Source organism: Rhinolophus sinicus, linkage group LG05 (genome assembly GCF_036562045.2).
Source record: "Rhinolophus sinicus isolate RSC01 linkage group LG05, ASM3656204v1, whole genome shotgun sequence".
Taxonomy (NCBI): Eukaryota; Metazoa; Chordata; class Mammalia; order Chiroptera; family Rhinolophidae; genus Rhinolophus; species Rhinolophus sinicus.
In genome coordinates this window covers 89,677,248-89,695,393 of record NC_133755.1, presented here as the reverse complement: position 1 = coordinate 89,695,393, position 18,146 = coordinate 89,677,248, and the positions used below count along the sequence as shown (strand labels likewise).

The following is an 18,146-nucleotide window of genomic DNA, read 5'->3' as shown; positions in this document are numbered from 1 at the left end:
TCCAGACTTTTTCTAGGCAATATAGTCTGGTAATTAAGAGTATGAGCTCTGGAGTCAGGCTTCCTGGGTTTGAATCCAGGAGACTTCACTCACTGGAAATAATAACAATGACCTGTAGGGCTGGGTGAGGTATAATGAGATAACACATGTAAAACGTCTGGGGCTGTGCCTGGCAGATACTAAGTTCTCAATAAACATTAATTATATTATACTGTAAAATAGTATTGGGGTTATTTTGAATGTGCTTTACTACATTGATCATTAAATATTCCTTGGAAACAATCTTTCTTAAAGACTTGTTTACTATCTTCTCAAATGGATTCAGTGTTCAGTAAATATTTAGGGAGCACCTACTGTGTGCCAGCCACTGGGTCTCCTAATTTATTTAACTCATTATTTAATTAATAGTCCCGATTATTAGAAACTTAGATTGTTTATCATTTTTGACTAGTATAAATAATGCTTTGATGGACATGCTTGTACTTAAGTCTTTGATCACATCTCAGATTATTTTCTTAAGATAAATTCCTGGAAAGGAGAATTCCTATGTTAAAGAGAGTGGGCATCTTTAAGGTTCTCAATAATATTTCCTAATTGTTCCTCACAAAAATTTAATAATTAATTTTTATTTACACTACCAACATATGAGAGTACCCACCTCTCTTCAGCAGCCCTAATAATATTGCTTTTCAAAAATGGTAATTCTTGTACAGCATGGATTACCTTCTAAACAACGTCACTTCTCTGGGCCCCATTTTTTCTTGCTGCAAGGTGGAGTATGAATGTCTCTTGCATGATGACTATTGTTAATTTAGCAAGCTCTTTGGATTTCTGTTGTGGAAAGACTACGCAGATAACCTGCATTACTATCAAAAGTGATTCTTTCTGCTGAGTTAAAATTTCCTCATGTTTATGGGAAGACGACTTTAGGAGTGCTTCTCTCACACCAAACACCGAGTGAGTGAGGAGTCTTTCCCTGTCTGGGGTGCAGAATATATCAGATATCTGGTCAGTATAGGCAGGCGAACAGCATTCTTCACTCATACGAACAAATATTGCTAATTGGCTGCAGAATTATAGGGTCTCTATCCAATTTTCTAGGAATTTGTACTTTTTGAAACTTTATAGGAAAATGAAGGCTACTTTCACCTCCCTCAACAATAAGAAAATACTGTAGTATTTTTATATGAAACTAAATATTAAGGAAAAAATTATTCTACTGAAAATGCTGAAAAGTGTAAAGAAAATGAAAACCAGTAATTTCATCATCTTGATAGAACCTCTGTTTAACAAAATGGTGTGTTTCTTTCTAGTATCTATCTATCTATCTATCTATCTATCTATCAATCATCTATTTGGATGCTTTGTGTGTATGATTTTTTTTTTGAGCCTACCCTAAATTTATTCTTTAACCATTTCCTGGACAATACAAGCTTCTTACGACACAATTCCTTTTACCACCTTAATGCCTTTTGAGGCCTTGTTGTGATTTTAATTATCTATATATTAAACCCCATAAGTCATTGTTTTAAAAAGTCAATAATAACTTAGATTAATCCACAGTTTTTACTCTTTTTGGTGTTCTTCATTTCTTTTTGTATAACCATGCTCCTGCCCCTCTCTCTGTTTAATTTCCTTCTGTCTGAAAACACCTTTTAGTTTTTCGTGTGTGTGTGTGTGTGTGTGTGTGTGTGTGTGTGTAGAGTGTCTGCTGGTATCATAATTCTCTTGGTTTTTATTTGTTTGAAAATGTTTTTTTCACCTTCATATTTGGAGGATATTTTTACTGGGTATAGAATTATAGCTTGTCTTTAAAAAAATACTTTAAAGGTATTGTTTTATTATCTTCTGGATTCCTTAATTTCTGTTAAAAAGTCATCTGTCAATTTTATTGTGGCTCCTTTGAAAGTAATGTATTTTTTTCTCTTTAGCTTTATTTTTTAGCAGTTTTACTAAGTTATGCATATGCATAAGTGTGCACATGGAGTTTGGAGAGCTTCTGGAATTCATGGCTTGATTTGTGTGTGTGTCAGTTTTAGAAAGTTCTTGGGCTCTTCTCTTCAAATAGTTGTTTTGCCCCATTATTTCTCTTCTCTTAGATTTCTTGAGATATCGTATACCCTTTCATGGTATCCTACATGTCCCTGAAGCTTGTTTATATTTTCTGTGCTTCAATATGACTATTTTTTTCTACTGACCTATCTTCCAGTTCACCATTTGTGTGGTTCTCTTTTCTCTGGGACCTTGGCCTGTCAAATCCAGGATATCTTCATAGCCCTGAATTCCAGTTTTTGTCTTTCCAGTCAAGGAAGAGAGCTGCTGCGAGCTTTAATTTGCTGCTTTCTGTTTTACCTCAGTGTTCCTTCTACCAGATTAGAAAATGTCCTGAGGGGAAACGTTAGCCACTGACATTCACCTCACTGAGCTTCCCTTTCCTTTAGGGGCGTAGTCCCTCAAGTACTAGCTGTCTTGTTGTACTCCCACACTTTCACACAGTTGTTACTATTGTTATTATTGTTTGGTATTTTATCTATCTTTTATAGGTGTTCTGTATAGGAGGGTTAGTTTAATAGCGGTTTTGTCATAATAGCTGAAGGTGAAGTCTAATTTTGTATTTTTTATTGTTTGGCATTGTACGTATTTCTGTGTCTTTAAAATTTCTTCATTAGGTGATTTTTAATATCTGCACAAAACCCCTGTTTACTTTATAATCTACTCAATCATTCTTCTATTGTCAGATATTTAGGTCATTTCCCATAATTTACTTTGGTAAATAATGCTGCAATAAATATCTTTGTGCCAAAGCATTTTATTAATATTTTAAAAGTATGGAATAGGAATTACCAGAATTGGAAATATTAATCAGTAGGGATTGTTTTCATGCATAAGTCATGTACATATAAAAAACTGTAGACCTTTTCTCTCTGATGATTCAGAAGGAAGTTTCCCTTTTTAAAAAAAAAAGTATTTTTCTTTCTTTGGAAATATTCATATAATGCTTACCATGTACCAGACATTCTTTTACATGCTTTTATAATACAAACTTTAATTCTGCTAAAAGCCCCAGGGCACAGGTACTAATAATGATCCTATTATGCCTATTTCTAGGGTCCTCTTAGTTACTGGCTCCTTATCTTCCTCTGTCTTTGGAACTGTCATCAGGACTGTCCTCTCACTGCCCTCTCTTGCTGGGTCACCTCCTTCCTGTCTCAGGCCAGGCATGGCCTCCTTTCTCACCTTTTTAAAGGTGAGGAATCTCTGGCATTGAGAGGGTAGATAACTTGTCTACGGTCACACAGGTAACTTCCACAGTCACACACTTAGCCAAATGCAGAGCTGTGTCGTACATTCTGGCTCTAAATCCCATAGCCCATGTTTTTAGCTACTACACCGTACCACTTTGAGCTAATTGTTTTATTTTATTTTTTAAGTTATAAATTAAAAAAAATTTTTTTCTTTTTAATTGGGGAATATTGGGGAACAGTGTGTTTTTCCAGGACCCATCAGTTATTGTCCTTCAGTCTAGTTGTGGAAAGCACAGCTCAGCTCGAAGTCTAGTCGCCGTTTTTAATCTTAGTTGTGGAGGAGCACAGCCCACCATCCCATGCGGGAATTGAACTGCCAAACTTGTTGAGAGCTTCTGTTCTGACCAACTGAGCCCATCCAGCCACCCCACTGGCAGCTCGCTGTCTTCTATCTAGCTGTGGAGGGCGCAGCTCACTGGCCCATGTGGGAATCGAACCGGCAACCCTGTTGTTCAGAGCTTGCGCGCTGAGCCATCCGGCCACCCTGAGCTAATTGTTTAAATGTATTACTTCCTTTCTACCAATTTTAGCTTATTCCAGGGCTTCCCCAGCCTTTTCTTCATTGGGCATTATTTTTCTCCTCTGCAATGTGGTTGCTGGGGGATGAGTGTGAATGTGGGGACAGTTTGGGGAAGGAGGTGCCATGGACAGAAGTTGCTGTTGGGATTGGGGCTGTGTGATGGCAGCTCAGTTTATAGAGTGACCAGGTAAGGTTGCCTAGTGGCTGGTGGTGAATCTGTTGGCAATCCCTGATGTGGATTTAATGACAAGGGACTTTCTGCTTCCATCTCTGGTTTGACTGGTTAGTGTTAGCTGGGCTGCTCACTGCCTTTGCAGTTTAGAGAGGAAGAGTAAAGTAATCTTTCTCTTTCCTCTCTTCCCAGTTCCACTTAACATCAGGATAAAGGGTAAAGAGGTATAAAGAGAGGGCTCATCCACTGACTGGAGTATCAGGCCAGCCACAGGGCAGCAGAGATTGAAAAGGTTAAGCGCTGGTGCTTTGGACCTAGTAAACTAACTGCAGGGAGTGGATGAAGAGGGAGCAACCTGATGAACTTTGCCTCTCTTGGGAGCTTTCTCTACTTTTCCGTGTATATCTTCATGTCCCTCTCTGTCATATTTTCCTTGGTACCCATTTCCTGGTACCCATTCCCCTCTGCATCTTATTACCCACTTTGCCTTTTGGGTCCAGAGTTGATTGGAGGGGAGTGTAGATATGAGAATTAGCTGTTTTTCTTTGAGTTGTTTGAGTTGATCATTTGCAATGATTAGTCAGAGAAGGTTTTGCAGGAGAGATCGCTTTGAGCCCTTTTATTCAATCGCATCAAAGGAAGTGGCCAGGAAGAATGGCGGGAGGGCAGAGAATGAAAGGGGAACCTACCTCTTCCCTGCGTACAGCCTTTCAGTGGCCCCTTCCTCAGTCATTGCAAGCCAGAGTCCTTACGATGGTCTGGAGACACTGCCCCTCTCCACCGTGCTTCTGTGACACTAGCTTCGTTCTGCTGTTCTCCAGTTTGCTGACGCTGCTCCAGCCACTCTGGCCTCCTGGCTGTTCCTTGAACATACCTGGCATGTTCTTCTTGCCAGGGCCTTTGCACAGGCCATTCTCTCTGCTTGATTGCTCTTCCAGAACCTAGATACCCCCCTGTATTACTCACTCTCCTCCTTCCGGTCTTTGCTCCGGTGTCTTTCTTTCTCATTGAGGCTGCTGTATTTAACCCTGCAACCTGCCTTCTGCCTGATTTCCCCATCCCCTTTATCTGTTCTTTTCCTTTTTCTCCCAAACACTTTAACCTCGAACGTCTCATGTAGTTTACTTGTTCATTATCTTTGTCGTCTGTCTCCTCCCGCCTAGAATACGAGCTCCCAGAAGCCAGGGAGCTTTGTGTCTTTGCTCACTGCAGCAGCCTAAGCACCCAGAATCCTGCCAGACGCCTAGTTGGCACCCAGGAAATGTATGTTGAAGGCTGGGTCCTTGGGGGGCTCTGTAGGAACCCCAGCTCAAGAGACTTATCACATCTTAGAATCTGGAAAATCTCTTTGCCTGTAGGAATTTTTTTTAAATTAAGATTTTTATCATTGTCATCCCCTTCCCCCTTCCAGTTCATTTAAGACTGTTACGAAACAAAACTCATTATGCTTCAAAATCTGACAGAGCTGAGGCCCCGGGGAAAGTGAGAGGAGGCAGCAGTGGCGGGTGCTTCCTTGCATTGTCCTGCCTTGGTTTTCTCATGTGGTTGGTCCACTTAGGGTGGCTTGAAGGCCATTGGGTTATGGTGAGCAGGGTCCCCAGACCTCCTAGGGTATCTCTGAGGAAGGGTTTACTGTCAGCCAGAAAGGAGAACGCGACCTTCCTGCAGTGAAGGGTTTCTCCAGTCACCAGTACTCAGGGTGGAAGGAAAAAGGCAGGCTGGAGAGACGAGAGGAGAGAGAAGAGAGAAGTGAGACGTGAGGTGCGTTTCCCGTGGTTCAGTTGGAGGAATTAGGGATGTGGTCTTCCTTGAGTGTGACTTCGTTTTCACTTAAAATAATGAGTGCATTTCATTCATTTGTTTGATAGCAGCTATGGAGTGCCTCTTGTGGTACAGACAGGCTTGAAGGGGCTGCGGGCCTGGGACAGGAGTCAAATCTCTAGTCACCGCTCATTCTACAGGAGGGACACGACCAGGGGACCTTGGGTGTAGCCCAGTGGCTGAGAGCCAGTGTGTTGAACTTCTCCTGGATCTGTGGGTTCCTGGGAAGTGGGAAGGCCTGCTGGGAATAATGAATGTGTGTGGAAGGGAGGGAGGAGGCAGCGGCCGATGAGGAAGTGGCATAGACTCCTCCCAGCATTCTTTTTGAAACATTTCCCTAAATGAATCCATGCTCAGGCTTTTCAGAGTGGGGTAGACCTGCCCCTGACTTCAGCAGGCCAAGGGTTTGTTCTAGGCCTTAGAGCTCTGATTCTGAATCTCCTTTGGACTCTTGGTTTTTCTTCATGAACAAAGGAGTAATGTTCTTGGATCAATACAGGAGTATAACAGAGTTATTGATAGGCTATCAACGTGTAGTGGTGTCAGATGTGGAGATCTGAGAATAGGCCTGATGGGAGCCTTGGCTCTTAAGACCTGGGGTTTCACCCCTTACCACTCTGCCACCCCAATCTTGGTATCTCATCTGCTAATAAAGCAGCAACACCAACTGATTGTAGTTTCACCTCCTTTCATTTCCTCTCTCCTATCTTCTGGTTCTGGGGCCATAATGAGCTTCAGAAAGCCACTAGCTGAATGATTAGCGTCTGAGAAATTGAGTCTGCAGAACTAAAAATATACAATTGCCTTATAATGCAGATGTACTGATACATTAAGGGGAAAATAATAGAGCTTACAATTGTTTACTGATGCATGGTCTCGGCCAGAATTTACATAGGAGATAAATGAAGTGCTTTCACCCTGGTTGGTTTTCGGCCTGTATCTTAGTTGTTTAGAATATGAAACTAGGGCAGCCAAAAAAATCCTGCTTTGAGCCCCACTTGGGTATTGTTACAGCATCTTGACAGGTTACCCAGACTTGACTCCTGCTACTGGCCCAGGTGGCCTGCCAAGCACCTACCTGCTGTCTGTCACTGCATCTCTGGACTCTCTATGACTCAGTGTGATCCATCTCCACCACGGGAGAAGAAACTGCTCTAGGACGTCAGGAGTCTCTCCCCCCCTTTTTTTTCCTATTTGCTGGGCATCTGTTATTATGTGTCCTGGCTAATAAATACGGTCTTTGTTCTTATATATTAGCTTGATTTGAGCTTATTTGAAATAACTAATTCAATAAATATTATTGAATCTTCACTCTATGCAGTATACCAAGCTATGCATTAGATTAAGGATCGGCAAACTTTTCATAAAAGGCTAGAGAGTAAATATTTTCAGCTTTGTGGGCAATGTTTCTGTCCTAAGTACTCAACTCTGCCATGGTATAGACGACATATAGTATAGACAAGCAGCTATAGACATACATGGATGCGTTGCCATCAAACTGGCTTTGCAAAACCAGTGGGTGGGCGGGATTTAGCACCAGGCTACAGTTGCTGACCCCTTCAACCCCTTTATTAGAGATACAGCTATGAACAAAACAGACATGACCCTCAGGGAGCTTTCATTCTTGCTGGGAATGATTCTTTGCTACCGTTGGTAGCATTGCTTTGCAACCTGTTATACATAGTTGATAAGTAGCTCTGCGGGGGAGGCATAGGAAACTTAAGCAACTTTACTAAAGAAAAGGTTCGAGAGAACACTCAGTTCCATTTATATTATCTACCAGTGTCCCTGGGGGTACTGTGTATACTTAATTTGGCATATAGATACTATTTTTGAGTTGCCTTTTCCCCCCACTTAACATAATTTCACCTGCATATTTCCATGCATTGGCCTGGATTGTATAATTTGAATGGTTATATAGTATTTCTTGCTGAGGTAGGCCTGTCATGTGCCCCAGTTATAGTAGGTATTTGTTAGATGTTTGTTTCCAGTTGCAGTAAAAATCTTTTCAAAGTTGAAAAGGAGCTGGTTTCTGCAGAACCTCCATTGGTTAGAAGAAATTGGGAGAGCCAGGCATGGGTGATGGCCTTGTGTCACCTCCTGGGTGGCACTCAGCATCTTGCAGCCTGGGATCTGCCAGGTTAGTGTGTGTCCAGTGCAAATGTTTATGTGCAGATGGACCTTTTACTTGAGCACTACTCCCCCAGTGCAGGGAGAGCATCTGTGGACTGTGGAGAACAACTTGGAATCTGAGGAGCTTTGTGGGGGTGATTGGGGAGGAAAGGCAACCCCTTGCAGAGAAGTCAGAAAACCACAAGGTACAGGGAAAGGCACAGGTGTGTGGAAAGGGAATGGGTTCTGGGGCCAGTCGGACCTGTATTTGACTCAGACTCTGGGTTTGTCCCTTATGTGCCATGTGGATACTTCCTGAGACGCTCTGAGCCTGTTTCCTTTGCTGTAAAATGGGGCGGTCATATCCATTCCCTAGAGGTGTTGTAAGGATCGGATGAATAATCCAGTAAGCATATAACAGTGCTTGCCGTATAATACGCATGCTATATAAATAAGAGCTGTTACTATTTGGTGTGAAGTGTGTGGTCCATTATTAGGCCCACAATGACAACAGTAGTTATTTATTTATTTATTTTCTGTTGATACCAACTTATCTTTATTTTCCTATAGTTTCCACCCTTTTTCTCCTTCCCTTTTATACTTTTGATGTCACAAATTACCTATTTTATGCTAAATATTGATAACAAATTATAGTAGCTATAGGTATTTTAATGCTCTTTTCCGTTATACTGTAATTAAATGTTTAATACACTATTCCAAAATAGAGTTACAGTTTTCTAATTCTAATTATCACCTTCATCAGTTTTGTGTACTTTTTTAAAAATTATTTTTATTAAATTTACTGAGGTGACATTGGTTAGTAAAATTATATAGTGTACATTTCTATAATACATCATTTATATGTTGCATTGTGTATTCATCGCCCAGAGTCAGTTCTCCTTCCATCACCGTATATTTGATCTCCTTTACCCTCTTCTACCACATCTCCTCTCCCTTCCCCTCTTTTTTTTTTCTTCAAATTTATTGGGGTGACAATTGTTAGTAAAATTACATAGATCTCAGGTGTACAATTCTGTATGACATCATCTATAAATCCCATTGTGTGTTCATCACCCAGAGTCAGTTCTCCTTCCAGCACCATATATTTGATAACAGTAGTTATTTTACTCTTATTGGTTTAAGGACCAAGACTGGACTTGGCTCTGTCTTCTGTGGACCTTTCCCTCCCTTCCCTCCAAGTTCAGAGGCTCTATAATACCTTATCTCTCTCCCTACCTTGGTACCTCAGTTGGGGAGATCAGATGCTGACTCATGAGCGCAGGCTTTTAATAAAATCAGGTTAGAGCCTGAAGACTAACCGGATCGTCTCATTTACACAGCTGTTCATGCATTTATTCATGCAACACATACACAGAGGCTCTACTTTGTGCCTGTTGTACAATGTGCAGTGGTAAAGAAAACAGGCCTGGCGATGGGCTTTAATCAAATAATCCCACAAATGTTTAATTATAGACTCTGATAAGAGCTGTGAAAGAAAAATATAGGGCATTAGGTTGGGAGAGACACTTAATTCCATTAGTAATCATGGAATACAAATTGCAAGGAGATTCCATCTTATCCCCATTTGATTATCAAACATTGAGAAGTTGTGTAATAGCAAGCGTCGGAGAAGACATCGATTGCTATGGTCCCTTACGTACTGCTGGTAAGGAGGGGAAACCGATGCACCTACTTTGGAAACCAATTTGGTATTATCATTTTGTAAAGTTGTACATGCACATGCTGTGTGGCCTGGCATTTCCACTGCTAGGTACATAATAATCATGGAAACGCATTTACGTGGGCACCAGGAGATGTATACTAAGAATGTTCCTAGTAGCACTGGGTGAAAGCTGGAAACCCAAATGCCCATCAGCTGGAGGATGGGTAAACACATCATGGCATCTGATGGGCTGTTTACAGCAGCAGCAACATGTACCTGCAGCCATAGGAGTGAATCTTAGTAATCTAAGGTGGAATTTTAAAAAGCTAGGCCTAGACTATTCCATACAGCATGGTATTTTTCAGTACATTTTAAAGTCAACAAAAAGTTTAAAATACATTGTTCAGCAATGCAAAGATACATATATGTAATAAAACCATAAGTGTTGGGTGGTGGGTGTGGGAAGTTCCCTTCTAGGGGAGAGACTCTCTTGAATATTTGTGACGAGATCTCCAAGTACCATGATAGAAATGGGCGTGAGGAGGTACCGGCTCACATTTGAAGGCCTAGTAGACTTTTTTTGTTTCTGCTTTGGAAACTTTTTCTTTTCTTTAAACCCAGATTGCAAAATGTTAACCATCAGAGTAGCGACACTAGGTACGTGTGTGCATTTTACTTATTTTTTATTACCACGAACGGATTTTTTGATGACCACAGGTGCAGATAGGAAATGGGAAACTGTGGCTGTATCTGATATCTAGCGTTTCCTGCACATGCAAGGTGGTGCTGGGAGATCTCAGCTCTGAAGGGCTGGGTTTGCAACCAGGTGGAAGATTCCCTATCACAGGGCTGCTTTCACCATGAAGGGACAGGCTGGCTGGGTGATGAGGCCCCTCGGTTTGGTTCCAGGTTTAGCAGGCAGAGCTAGTTCAGAGATGAGTAAGAAGGGAGCATTTTCTGGGGTAGATTCGGGTTCTGATATACATATCGAAACTCTTCCTCACTTTCGCTCTTCTCGGCAATGGACCTTGAGGCATCCTAATGTCATTTGTGGAAGGACAGAGTAGGAACTAGAGGGAACACCTTAGTATGAAAGAACCAGAGAGGAGTTGGCTGGGCTGGAAGAAATCTACCGTGTTTCCCCAAAAATAAGACCTAACCGGAAAAGAAGCCCTAGGATGATATTTCAGGATGCTCATAATATAAAATAAACCCTATCGTATTTCCCCGAAAATAAGACCGGTTCTTATATTAATTTTTGCTCCAAAAGCTGCATTAGGACTTATTTTATATTACAAGCATCCTGAAAAATCATGCTACGGCTTATTTTCTGGTTAGGTCTTATTTTCAGGGAAACATGGTAGGAGATGAGTTCCTCTGGAGATGAAGAGCACATCTGGTGGGAAGGTCCGAAAAGATGTTCGGGTCAGGCTGCTTGACCTGAGGTGACCTAGAAGCCACTGAGGAGCAGAGCACCTGCTAAGTGGGCGTGGCCCTTCTGGACAGCAGTGAATGAAGGAGGAAAGCTTGCCAGGGAAGGAGAGAGTCCAGAGGAGGCGATGTAGACGAAGTGGGATCGGGAAGCCAGATCACGAACAGTGAGTGACTGCGAGAACACGGAATGCTTCAAACGCTTAAAAATTCACCATGGGAATGATGGTGCCAAGTTGTTCTGTGTGGTTCCAGAAGGTAAAGCTAGGTTTGAAAGGTAGAAGCTACAGGGGGAGATACTTGGTCTTTGTAAGTCAGTGTTTTTCAAAGTGCAATTTGCAATAAGTCAGTGGTTTTCAAAGTGCAGTTTGCAGTCTATTAGGGGGTTGTGTCGTCAATATAGTAATCAAGACCAGCAATTTAAAAAACTGAAATAGAATAGAAAGGAAGAAATAGAATGGGGGTAAAAAAATCGTGAGTGGATCAGATGTGTATGGATTAGCATTGTTTCTTGAAAATATTTGTTCAGTTTTCTATATATTTTTTGACAGAATTTTATGGTTTTATTAACACAATACAATGTGCACAAAAGCTGTCTATTCATTTGCTTTGCTGTGCAGCCTGGCATTGGGATTGGTGACTGGTGACCAGCTGGGCTGGTCTTTCCACAATGGCTTTGCGGTTCTGAGGAGACGTGACAGTCTCAGCACAGTGAGATTTATTGCACGTCAGCAGCACTTCTAGCTCCTTGACGTTGTGGACCAGGAGCTTCCGAAAGCCACTGGGCAGCATGTGCTCTGTTTTCTTGTGACTCCCATCACCAATGGTGGACGTCACGCTCTGGCCTTTGACTCTTCTGTGCACCTGGTTATTGTCAATGCCCTGGGTTTCCACCAGTTATGCTTAATTTTGACATATCTGTTGTCTGACTGGTGCTGGATGACCTTCTTGGTCTTTTTTTGATGATCTTGGGCTTCATGACGGGTCTGAGGGCAGCCATGCTGCTGAGTAGGAGGTGGCTGCCACCTTCGTAGGCAGCGCTGAGGAAGAAAGCTCTATGGGTATTTAGAGATTTTGTGTATTGTGTCATGATATAAAGTATAATTTCTTTGATGGGGTAAGGTGGAAAAAGTTGGAAAACTATTGTTATGAGCTACCATTTAATAATACTATTCACTATTTATGGAGCACTTACACTGGGCTAGGCACTTCGCTGAGTGCTTAATATACATTTTCTCATTGAAATCTCACGATGACTTTTTCATGCAGGTATTGTCGTCCCCATCTTAGCAATGAGGATATTCAAGTTCAAAGAGGTTAAGTGACTTTCCCAGAGTCGTGGAGCGTATAGGAGGCCGTGTGTGTAATTGAACCCACGTCCAGGTCTCTCACTAGCCTTTGGGTATAATGACTATCCTCTACTGCAGGAATAACCATTGAGAGTGTTCCCAAAATGGCTCAGGCTGCCTGGAAAAGGTCTGGAAAGTAGGCAATGTTCAAGCAGAGGCTGAGTGGCCACCTGTTAGGGACAGTGGAGATAGGGGCTTGGACTGGATCATTATTCTGGATCCCGGACTATTCCCCCTGAGATTATATGGCATGGCTCAGGATGCTACTTGTACGTCTCTAAGGTCAGTTCCAACTCTTGGGTTTCTTTGAGTCTCAATGGGAATGTGATTTAATTAACAAATAGAATTAGACTTGTTTGCAATTGGGACTTCCTTTTAACAAGTGTCTGATTTTTCTGTAATGACTGTATATTTATTTTATGATTTTTTTTAAAAGTTATTAAAAATAAAATGGTTTTTTTTGTGTTTTTTTTTGTAATGAACACAAATCAATTTTATAATTTAAAAAGTCGTTAAAAAGGAAATAATACTGCAATGCAACAAAGAACTTTAATTAAGAATTCTTCCTGGCAAGTTGGCGAAGACAGCTGGCAGCTGGCCGTTCCTCCTCTTCTGTGGGCTGAGGGAGCTCTGTGTGGACTATGGGAGGCGATTGGTGGATAGATTCTTTGTGTACTACAGCTTCTTATCAGTTGCCTGGACCAGCCCATCCTCCCTGCACAGAGCTGGATGATGCAAGGGCCGTGGCTCGGGGGAGCCCCTATTCCCTCCTAATTGCAAAGTGAAGCTTCCGTTGATTCCCTTTAAAGTAAGAAAGGGTCTTGACCTCTTCACGTCAGAGAAAAGGAAACTTAAGTCCTGAAGAGGGGATGTGACTTTGCTTTGTCCTCTGCCCATCTCACAGAGGGCAGAACCGTACCCACTCTCCGATGGGTTGAATAACATAATGTTGCTTCCCCAAGAGAAAGGGGGTCCTAAAGGCTGGTTGTGGTTAGGGGAGAATAAAGAGAGCAAACCAGTGGCAAACTTTCTGATTTCATAGGGAAGTTCCAAAGTGGAGGTGAGGGGAGTGTGATTTAGTTGAAAGAACCTCAATCTGGGAGTTGAAGGATCTAAGTTCTGCTCCCAGCTTTGAAACTCACTGTCTGATCTTGGGTGAGTCATTTGCCCCCGGCCATTGGAGGGCAGATTCATTCTTGTTCCTTAGGTATTGCTTAGTCAACCCACCCCCAGCAGAACATGTCCTCAGGTGTATTTCCTTTCAGAGCCAAAGGCCTAGTCTTCACCGAAAAGTTGTCATTAGCTATATTCTGTAGAATTTTAGGCGACAATAAAGGAAATTCTCCAGATTGGTGGGTGCCAGCCATCGGGGAACTTAAAGTATGGTTGCTGCGTGATCATGGGACGCTATATCTCCTCTTCAACCAGTTCTCAAGTTCAGGTATTGTGTTTTCTGAATGCGCACAGTACAGTAGGGTGCTGAGGTTCTGTACATGTTAGACACCTGATTCATTGACTTGATAGCTCTGTGTGTGTGTGTGTGTGTGTGTGTGTGTGTGTGTGTGTGTGTAGTTTCTGGGTCACATGGAGGCGGGGTCCAGGTCTACCTTTGAACAATCTGTTGATGGACTACCCGTCTCATTTCCAAGCATCACAGGCATGCACCTGATTTCAGAATAGAGCAGTGTCGAGGAAGGAACTCTCTGGTTTGTGATGGGGTTGAAGTGGGTCACTCTGTGCCTAAGTAGGTGACCTGAGGAGAGGTGGGGAGGAGCAGAAACTTCTTCCTGGCTTCCCAGTTACCCAAGGAGATGGGAGCAGTAAAGAAGTTGCTAGGATTGGGGCAGATTGCGATCAGTTTCCAGAATCTTCTTAGAGGATCATAAAAGAGCTGATAAATTTCTCTTGCATGATCCATCACGGTTAGGAGATTCTCACTGGTTAAATGTGTTTTCCCTTGATCCAGATGTAATGTAACGCAAATGTTAGCTTGACTGATGGCCTCAGCTGAGAGGAAAGGCAAATGGGGTTGTTGTTGGGTTTGTTTTACGCTCTGTTATCAAGGCTAATAATATGACGCTTTAAGGCTTTATGACTTGATTAGTGGCATCAACACTTGAAAGAGCTGGCTTAGGACTGCTGTGAAAGGTTACTGGGAGAGTAATTAGATGGTGGTTGTGAAATGCAGGGGTGGTTTCCATTTACTAATAGCTTCGAGGGAGCCCTGCCTGTTACTGAACCCTGCGGTGAATTTTTTTTTAATAGATAATGAGTTGGTTAGTTTGGGTGCTCTGCTGTAGACCCCAGACACCCTTCAGCTCTGTCTCTGCCTGTAATTAATGCCCATAATCGGCTGCCTGCTACTCAAAGCGTGGTCCTTGGATCAGTGGCATCCGGCATCCCCCCACCCCCCCACACACACACCCTGCTTCTTAGATATCAATGCAGAACCCACACTTGAAGAATCAGGGTCTGTATTTTTCACAAGACCCTTGGTTGATATACTGTAACATTTGAGAAGAGCTGGGCAGAGCACAGATGCCCCCTGAGGTTAGAGATTTGTGGCAATGTGGTTTTTATTGTGTCGTGCAATAAACTATTTAAACCCTAGTGCCCTGGTATGATTCCAATCTTTAATTAGAACCTGGGCACTGTGTGTGTGTGTGTGTGTGTGTGTGTGTGTGTGTATCCATTGTCACTTGTGGCATCAGCATAGGGTTGTGGTTTACGGCCCTTCCCCACAGCTCACTGAGTTCTTGGCACAGCTAGTCATTTCTCTGAATGCAAGTGTGACATAATAGAATATGGGGGTGTGGCCAAAACTCCACTTTATTTCTGTTGCTGCCCTGCAAAGGAGCCCCAGTGGCTCCCACTGCCTGCTGTGTCATGTCTAAACTTCTCACTGGGGCTCTCAGGTCCCCTGGGGCCCAGGCTGCTCTGCCTGCCCGTCTCTCTGGCCAGGCAGCACCTACCCCATCAGCGCACACGGGGCTGATTCTCCTTGGGTCCCTCGCTTGAAGTGTATTTCCCACTGCCTTTCTGAGTGCCCAGAGATTTCTCTGTCCTCTGCGCTCTTCTTTGCTCTTCTGAGCTACTTTGTACCTAGTCCTTCTGGGCCTTGTTATTACTTATGGGCAGGTCTTTACCTGTCACTCAGATAACATGCTTTTAGGGCAGGACCCTTGTATGCCAGGTACCCCAGGCATCTGGCAGGTGCCCGGGGATGAACACCTGTGGCTTCCTTGATGATGTCTCTCCATCAGGAGGCTGAGGATTTGTTGTGAGTGAGGTGAAGTGGCTGCCGGCCTCAAAGGTGGCGTAGGGTGAGGGCTCTGAAAAGAAGCTCAGAAGAATTGGGAGGGACTCCACTGAGGGAGGTGGATGGAGGGAGTTGGGTCAGTTGCCTACAGTCCTTTCTTGATGGGACTGGGGGTACACGAGGAGCGCTAGCGTGTTTCTGGTTTATTGCAAACCTGTCTGTTCTCTTTGTACATGAATGTGGTGGTAAGAAAGGATAAGGTCTTAGGAGGAGTCGGGGGATGGGTGCAAAAATTAGGAACCAGGCTGTTTGGAGTGGAGGCTATATTTACTTCTTACAGTGGTGCTGGGAAGATCTTTTTCTAAGTTTAGAAAAAGTTTATGTAACATGAGAGTATGTGTTCTTTAAAAATTAAAACAAAAACCCAAACTAACACCAGAATAGAATAAAATTTAAACAGACCAATTATAGAAGAAATTGATAAAGTTATTAAAGAGTTTTTCCTTAAAATAGTTGTAGGAGCAGATGGTTTCACAGGTAAATTTTTTCAAATATTGAAGGCATTGGTGATTCTAGTGCCATTTAAATTATTCTAGAGCAAACAACAAAGGAATGCTTAAATTCTTTTTATGAAACTAGTGTAACAAAATGTGACAAAAGAACAGCGTGTGCACACACAGAACTGCAAAGTGATCTCAGTTTTGCATATTGATGCAAAATCCTAATGACATGATTAACAAATACAATCCAGCAGCCCAATGAAAACACCCCATGGGCATATGGGTTTCAGAACAGGAATGCAAGGATAGGTTACTTTTAGGAGTTCTATTAATATTAAAGGATCTAAGGAGAAAATAAGATGCTGAAAAGGTTTATGAAAAATTAAGCATCTGTTTCTAATAAAAACTCATAATGTAGGAATAATTAGATATCATCATGAGAAAATACATCTTTGTCAAGCTGGTAGCCAAATTTTGCTTAGCATAGAAATGGTGAGTCTTAGATGCATTCCCATTAAAATCATGATTAAGCACCATAATTATATAACCTTGTTTTGGAGGGATAAGCTAGTATAATTAGATAAGAGAAAGACATCAGAGGTATGAAAACTAGAAGAAGGCAAAAGTAAAACAATTAAAGAATTCAGTAAGGTAGTTGGGTGAATAAATAATACACAAAAATCAATATCTTGCCCACATAAACAATACCCAACTAGAAAGCATGATGGAAGAAAAAAAATTCATTTATGTAAGCAACAAAAGAGATAAAATATCTAGTTATAAGCTTAATAAAATTATATTTATATGTAACTTCAGTGCTACAAAGGGGCATAAAACACTTAAACAGAAAGATAATATAACCCCAGCAAGAAAGAGTCAAGTGTTACAAAAATATCACTTCTATACATTTAAAATGTGATCACAATAAAATTACCAGTAGGATTATTTTGATGGTAGTAAAGCTGATTCTAAGTTCATCTGGAAAAATTAACATGCAAAAACTTACGAAAAAGAAAAGGGAGTGTTTAGCTCTTAACAGATAGTAAGTATTTTAAAAGCTACAATAATTAAGATAATTTAGTATTAAACAGATTAAACAAGTGATGGGTCAGAATAGACAAGCCCCCCAATAAATACGTGTGTGTGTGTGTGTGTGTGTGTGTAATTTGCGATAAAGGCAGTATTTCAAATTTGTGGAGAAAGATCGTATCTTCACAACTAGATAGCTGTGTGGGGCGGGGGCGAGTGTGCAGAAAGCAGGATCTCTACTTTGTGCCTTAGACCAAAATAAGTCTATCAAAGATAGATCAAAGATTTAAAGAAAAAAATGAAAGCATAAAAGTACTATAAGAGTTTTCTACAGTCTTGGAATAGAGAGACCTTCTTAAGTTTGACACAAATCCCAAAAGACATAAAATAAAAAAATTGATAAACTTGATAACATAAAAATGAGAACTTCTGCATTAGAAAAACACCACAAAGTGAAAAGGTGATAATCTGAGAAAAAAGTAGTTGCAACTATATGGTAAAAGCAGCTAATTTTTTTTAATATGCAAAAATAAAGAAGGATCGTTGACTTGAAGAATGGGCAAAAGACAGGAACAGAAATTCACAGGAAAAGAAGGGTAAATGACTTGTAAAAACAAAAGATGCACAAATTCTTTTAAAATAAAACATGCAAATCAGAAGTACAGTGAAATGGCATTTGTGACCTATCAGATTGGAAAAGATCAAAATATTTGCTAATACACTGAGTTGGTGAGGGTATAAAGAAAAGTGCTTTTGTGCATTGCTGGTGAAAGTTAATGGAGACAGCTGCTTTGGAAGGCTATGTGTGATCTTTATCTAAATTATAAATGCCCATGTCTTAGGACCCTGTGGTTCGACTCCTGGGTATCTGCCCTAGAGAAACATTCACGTGCAGTGTTCGTTGACCATTGTTGTAATAGTGGAAAATTGAAGACCACAATGTAAATATCCATCAGTGGGATGGATAAATAAATAAATATTTATT

The 18,146-nt window shown here is 41.5% G+C and overlaps 1 protein-coding gene and 1 pseudogene across 24 annotated transcripts in view; one reads left to right on the top strand and one right to left on the bottom strand.

Annotated features, from left to right (window-relative positions):
• Nucleotides 1-18,146, top strand: part of TRERF1 (transcriptional regulating factor 1) — a 196,012-nt gene that overhangs the window by 14,183 nt on the left and 163,683 nt on the right. The window lies entirely within an intron of this gene.
• On the bottom strand, nt 11,621-12,408 carry LOC141571868 (large ribosomal subunit protein eL32-like; annotated as a pseudogene).